Below are 6,734 nucleotides of genomic sequence, written 5' to 3'. Positions count from 1 at the left end.
GTCAAAGACAATCTCAGCTGTGGATGGGTTCTCTGGAAAGCCTGAGTGCACCAGTGTTGTGTCTGCTTGTCCTCCCACCTCCACCTCCCTCCTGCCAGCCCTGCCCACCTCTTGCTTCAGGGCTGCTGGCAGCCCCCACACATCCAATTGGAAATGGTGCTCTTCCTTCTCTGGGAGTCTGGGTGAGGAGAGACTGCGTGCATGCAGATGGTGATAGAAGTAAGAGTTAACTTCTCATCTTACAGAGCAAGAAATCAATAGACAGCGATGTCCAAAATTGGCAAGTCAATAACCAGCAGGGTGGGCGTATTACATTCTGAGCCTCTCCAGGGGTAAGCCTGGGAACAGCCACTGGGCAGCAGTGGTCGGAGCCACAGCCTGTGTGTCTCATGGGGCCGGTGTTTCCTAGCTGTGTGGCCATGGGCAGAGCTTCACCTCCTTGAGACCCAGTGTCTCCTTGAGACCCAGTGTCCTCCCCTGTGAAATGAGGATGCTATTGCTGACTGCCTCGGGTCATTGTGAGTATTCTACACCCGGCAAGTACTTAGCCTGGTACTCAGTACCTTAGTGAAGGCTTAACTCCCTGAGCTATTGCCCTTATTAATAGTGCCGCGTAGAGTTGCGCTGGCCAAGGCCCACACCTGGATCCAAAAAAGACATACTTAAGGGCCAATTCCTGCCCCGAGGACCCAAGCCATGGTGGGGAGAGGGTCTGTCTCCAGGAATAAAGGAGCAAGGATAGGTAGAAACGTTGGCCCCTTATTCTTGCTCTTCACAATTTTGCCAGGAGAACTTGTAGATGTGACCTGAACAGAAAGGACAGGAAAATCTTCGTAGACAGGAGGAATTTCTCTTCCAATCTTTCAAGCAAACACGGATGGACTGGGGGCTATAAGCTGGGCTGTTGCTGGTGGGGTGGGGGCGGGAGAGGATTCCAGTGTGAAGTGGGTGCGCGCCCCATGAGACTGCAGCCTGAACACTGGGTGACATGCATGAGAATAGATGGTGACTTTGCTTAACCTTGTTTTTGTTAGTTGTGAGAAAAGTGGAAAAGGAAGAGAATGAGGAGAAGGAGAAAAATAAGGAGGAGGAGGGGTGGGAAGAGCACACAGAGGAGGAGGGAGAAGGAGGGGGGAGGAGGGAGGGAGAGGAGGAAGAGGAAAAGATGGCTCTTTTCTTCTTTTAGCTGTGTGACTTCTTTTTTTTTTTGAGTTGGAGTCTCACTGTTGCCCAGACTGGAGTGCAGTGGCCACTCCCGGCCACCGCAGCCTGGACCTGCTGGGCTCCGGCGATGCTTCTGCCTCAGCCTTCCATGTCGCTGGAACTATAGGTGCACACTACCACGCCCGGCTGATTTTTTTATTTATTGTAGAGATGAGGTCTCGCCAAGTTGCCCAGGCGGGTCTCGAACCCGCGGGCTCAGGCAATCTACTCACCTCCCAAGGCGCAGGATTACAGGCTGAGCCACCGAGCCCCGCTAGCTGTGCAATTTCTTATCAGGCTATTTTGAAATATTGAAAATAGCTCTAAGACCCACTCTTGCCACCCCCATCCCCACCCAGAGCTACCTTCAGAGGTATCCCCATGCAGGTTCTGACCAAACAAGAGTATGGAGAGGTGAACCATTTAATGTGATGATCAATATTGACTCTTTCTGATAAAGATCTGTTTAGTAAATAAATAAAGTCAGAAGAACTTAGGTCCTGGGAGAATTAGTCAAGTCGCTGTCTCAGTTTTCTGAGAAATGGGGATGGCCATTTCTTTTTTATCTTTTTTTTTTAATTTATAAAGAAAATAGGTTTATCTAGGTTTATTTTGGCTCCCAGTTCTGCATGAAGTGTTGCAACCTCAGGACGGCCATCCTGACATGCTGGGCAGCGTCAGCCTCCAGCCAGGAACTGAAACGGACACTTCCGGGACGGCCATTTCTGCACATTGTAATTTTCGCCTCCTGTCAGTTCATTTTAAAAACTGAATTCGACACAGTTCAGTGATAGAGAGTGTGAGGTAAAGAGGTGTCCACGGCAGGGAAAGCACCACTGAGTCATCTTGGGAAAGGCCTGGGGAGTGCAAAACCTCAGTTTTCCTTACCTGTGAAATGGGGATTCTGGGCTTTTTAAAAAAAACCTTCTCAAGGGTGTATACGTGACAAGCATTTAACTGGCCCAAAACACAGCAGTCACTATTGCCAGTTGTTTTTCTGTTATAAAAGGTGTACTATATAATGGGTTAATCGTTATCATTTTTAAATGATATAAAATAATTATAATATTAATGAAATTACTCATAACAGTCTCATCAAATGTGCTCCAGGCCTGGGAACTGCTCCCAGAACCTGAACTCATGGCACCTACTACCGGGTGATGACTCTTCTTGATAGTTTGACATTTTGGGGTGTAGCCATTCTGCCTCCTTTTGTCTCATTCATCTCCGAATCCAGTGCCTTCCACAATTCCAGGCTCACAGTCAGTGCTTAGTAAATGCTCCTAAATGACTAAATCCCCTCTAGGTACTTGTCCTCAGTGAATGAAAAGCAAACCACATTTATGCCCTTTCCTAACAGACAGCTGGGGAGAGAGAATATTTTAGGTTTATCAGCAACTCCCTTCTCTGCCTGCATTTCCTCCATTCAAGGAGTTTTACGGTCCCATCAAATAAATCGACTTCTTCTCTCACAGCCAATCAAAGACTAGAGGCAGAGGGCTGGGAGAAAAGAAGTTAAATTTATTGTTTTGTGGGTGTGTGTGTTGGCATCTCACTCTGTCACCCAGGCTGGAGTGCAGTGACTCACTCATGGCTACCCCAGCATTGACCTGCTGGGCTCCAGTGATCCTTCTACCTCAGCTTCCAAGTAGCTGGAACTACAGGTGCGTGATACCTTGTCTAGTTAATTTTTTTATTTACTGTAGAGACGAGTTCTCACCATGTTGCCCAGGCTGGTCTCAAACTTGCAGGCTCAGGCCATCCTCTTGCCTCGGCCTTCCAAAGTGCTAGAATTACAGATTCGAGCCACCGTGCCCAGCCGAGCTAAATTTATTCTGCAACCAGGTTATGGGGAGACAGGTCAGCATCATTATCAAAAAATCTGCTCCATCAGGCAGATTTTACTTTCAGTGTTTACAGCAACAACAGACAATGTCTTATCAGTTTTAAACTATTGGTGAACAGTGCCTACGTGCCTTGTGACCATTACTGAGTCCTTCTTAATCAGTGTCTTCTCAGCACCTAGTGACATAAACCAGTGTCCAGATTGCATCAATCTGGTTTCTCTTTTAAGTTACATGTTTCTTTAAACAATTCCAAGCTTAGTCTTTTCTATTCAGTTATGATTCTGATTCATACACAGCGAGTTCTGGTTCACACAAAATCCGACTAATGATTACACAGGACATATATCTAAAACACCACAAGAAAGAGGTTTACATTTAAAGAAGTGATTACACTTTAGGGATTTCAGGGAGTTTCAGCTAAGTCCATCTCATCTCACAAAGGCTTCTTCAGAGACATGTAACCCTTATTTGTCATACTTATTGTGACCAGCTGCTTTTTTCTCCCGTGACAGCTTGCTAGATAAAATTGGCCTTCCAACCAGTCGGGCAAGGCCATCCTAGGAGAGGAGAAGGAGGCTTGCTTTCTGAGGGCAATGGGGGAGAGAAGAAAAATGAGCACATTTACATTCAAATGGTTTCTACTGTTAGCCCAACTCAAAAGAAAGTTTCTTCATACCGTTTTCTACATCTTCTTTATCTTTTTAATTTTTATGCTTTTTTTTTTTTTTGAGTTGGAGTCTCCGTCGCCCAGACTGGAGTGCAGTGGCACACTCCCAACCACCGCAGCCTCGACTTGCTGGGCTCCGGCAATCCTTCTGCCTCGCCTTCCAAGTAGCTGGAACTACAGGCACACACTACCACACCCGGCTAATTTTTTATTTATTTTAGAGATGAGGTCTCGTCAAGTTGCCTGGGTGGGTCTCGAACCTGCGGGCTCAGGCAATCCACTCGCCTCAGTCTCACAAAGTGCTGGAATTACAGGCTGGGCCACCGAGTCTACATCTTTTTTAAATGACTGTTCCCGTATAACCAAAATGGTCTCTTTTCAGGCTGTGACAGGAGGACCTGGGGAGAGGTGACCTGATGGGAGAAATGGGAAAGCAGAAACCCTGGCTTTTGCTTTCAAAACTTGGGAGAAAAGATTCTTTGCCCAAAGTGACAAGGCCAGAAATGTACATGGAAAATAATATCTCTCAGATCAAAAAATCCCCAAAGACTTGCATGTGAAAAAAAATATATATAAAGTTATAGAGAAGGGCTGGGCACGGTGGCTCACGTCTATAATCCCAGCACTTTGGGAGGCAGAGGTGAGAGGATTGCCTGAGTTTAGGGTTTCGAGACCAGCCTGGTCAACTTGGCAAGACCTCGTCTCTACAATAAATCAAAAAAATTAGCCAGGCATGGTGGTACGCACCTGTACTTCCAGCTACTTGGAAAGCTGAAGTGGAAGGATTGCCTGAGTCCAGCAAGTCAAAGCCGCAGTGGCCATGAGCATGCCACTGCACTCTAACCTGGGCAACAGAATGAGATGCCAGCTCATAAAAAAGTTATAGAGAAGAAACCATGTGATAATTTTCTTACAAATCTGGAGCATGTAAGGACTTTCTGACAATGACCCAAAAGCCAAAATCCATAAAGAGAAGATTAATAAAATAGAATACTCAAAACAAACAAGCAAACAAAAAAAAATCTTCACAGCAACAAACACCTTAAGGAAAGTCTAAAGCCATGTGAAAAATGGGAACAAAACATTTGCAATTCATATTTAAAGAGTAAAAAGAAAAAAGACAAATCAGCTGCCCAGTAGGAAAAAAAATGGGCAAAGGTCATGAACAGACAGTTCACAGACAGGGAATACAACATAAAGACACTTGGTCTTATCTGTAAGACATAGGCACATTCACACTACACTGATACCACTTTGCTCCAATCTAAAAGTTAAAACACCTTTTATTGGCAAAATCATGATGAAAGTGGCACTCTTGGCTGGACATGGTGGCTCACACTTATAATCCCAGCACTTTGGGAGGCCGAGGTGAGAGGATTGCCTGAGTCCACAGGTTCGAGACCAGCCTGGGCAACTTGGCGAGACCTCATCTCAACAATAAATCAAAAAATTAGCCGGGCGTGGTGGCACATGCCTTGTAGTTCCAGCTACTTGAAAGGCTGAGGCAGAAGGATCACTAGAGCCCAGTTGGTGGAGGCTGCAGTGGCCGTGAGCGTGCCACTACACTCCAGTCTGGGTGCCAGAGTGAGACTCCAACTCAAAAAAAAAAAAAAAGAAAGAAAGAAAATGGTATTCTTATTCATTATTGAAAGAGGGTAAATAGGGACGACCCTCATGGAGGACAATTTGGGAGCATTTGTCAAAATAATTAATGTATTTGCCCACCGACCTGGTGACTGAGTTTTGCGACTTACCCTGTAGCACAAAATGACACATTCATTGCAGCAACGTTTGTAATAGCAGAAAATGGGAAGTAACCTAAATGTCCATCAGTAGGGGTCTGGGTAAATCATAGTACACTTATAAACTAGACTACTATGTAACAATAAAAAAAAATGAGGAAGCTCTTTATATATTGCTACAGAAAGAACTCCAAGACACATTAAGTGGAAAAATAAAAACAAAACAAGGTATATAACAGCATGGCTCATTAGCTTTTATTTTTTGCTTTTGTTTTTTTATTTTGGACAAAAAGGAGAAAAGTTCTCGTCTATATTTGTAAGTGTTCATAGATGCATTAAAATCCTATTAAGAAATATAAGGAACCAAAGGCGGTGTTTTAAGTAAAATATTTAGGAAGAAATGTATCAAAAGAAGTGCAGAATTTGTACACTGAAATCTGCAAACATTGTTTAAAGAAACTAGAGAAGATTTAAATAAATGGAAAGATATCCGTGTTTATGGATGGAAAGATTTAATATTGCTAATATGGCAATGCTCCCCACATTATTCTAATTCAGTGCAATCCCAATCAAAATTCTAGTTGGCTTTTTTGCAGAATCTGACAAGTCAATTCTAAAATTCATATGGAAATGCAAGAAACCCAGAAAAGCCAAAACAACCTTAGAAAAGAAAAACACAGTTGGAAATCTCACACTTCCCAACTTCAAAACTTACTACAAAGCAACAGTAATGAAAACAGTGCAGTACTGGCACAAAGATAGACATAGATCGACACAATAGAATTGAGAGCTTAAAAATAAAACTTAACAGTTATGATGAATGCGTGTTCAACAAGGGCACCAAGATAATTCAATGGGAGAAGGAAAAGTTTTTTCAACAAATGGTATTACGTCAACTGGATAGCCACATACAAAAGAATGAATTTGGATCTCCTACCTCTCACCATACACAAAAATAGACTCAAAATGGATCGTAGACTTAAATGTAAGAGCTAAAACTAAAACTCTTAGAAGAAAATACAGGAGTATATCTCCATGATTTAGGATTAGGCAGTGACACCAAATGTGCACATGATAGAAGAGAAGACTGATCAATTGAATGTCATCAAAATGAAAAACTTTTAGCTGGGCTCGGTGGCTCAGCCTGTAATCCCATGCCTTGGGAGGCTGAGGTGAGCGGATTGCCTGAGCCCGCGAGTTCGAGACTCGTCTGGGCAACTTGGCAAGACCTCATCTCTACAATAAATAAAAAAAATTAGCCAGGCGTGGTAGCGC

This window comes from Carlito syrichta, unplaced genomic scaffold (assembly GCF_000164805.1).
Source record: "Carlito syrichta isolate Samal-C Ts95f unplaced genomic scaffold, Tarsius_syrichta-2.0.1 Scaffold314799, whole genome shotgun sequence".
Classification (NCBI taxonomy): domain Eukaryota; kingdom Metazoa; phylum Chordata; class Mammalia; order Primates; family Tarsiidae; genus Carlito; species Carlito syrichta.
This window is presented reverse-complemented; position numbering follows the sequence as displayed.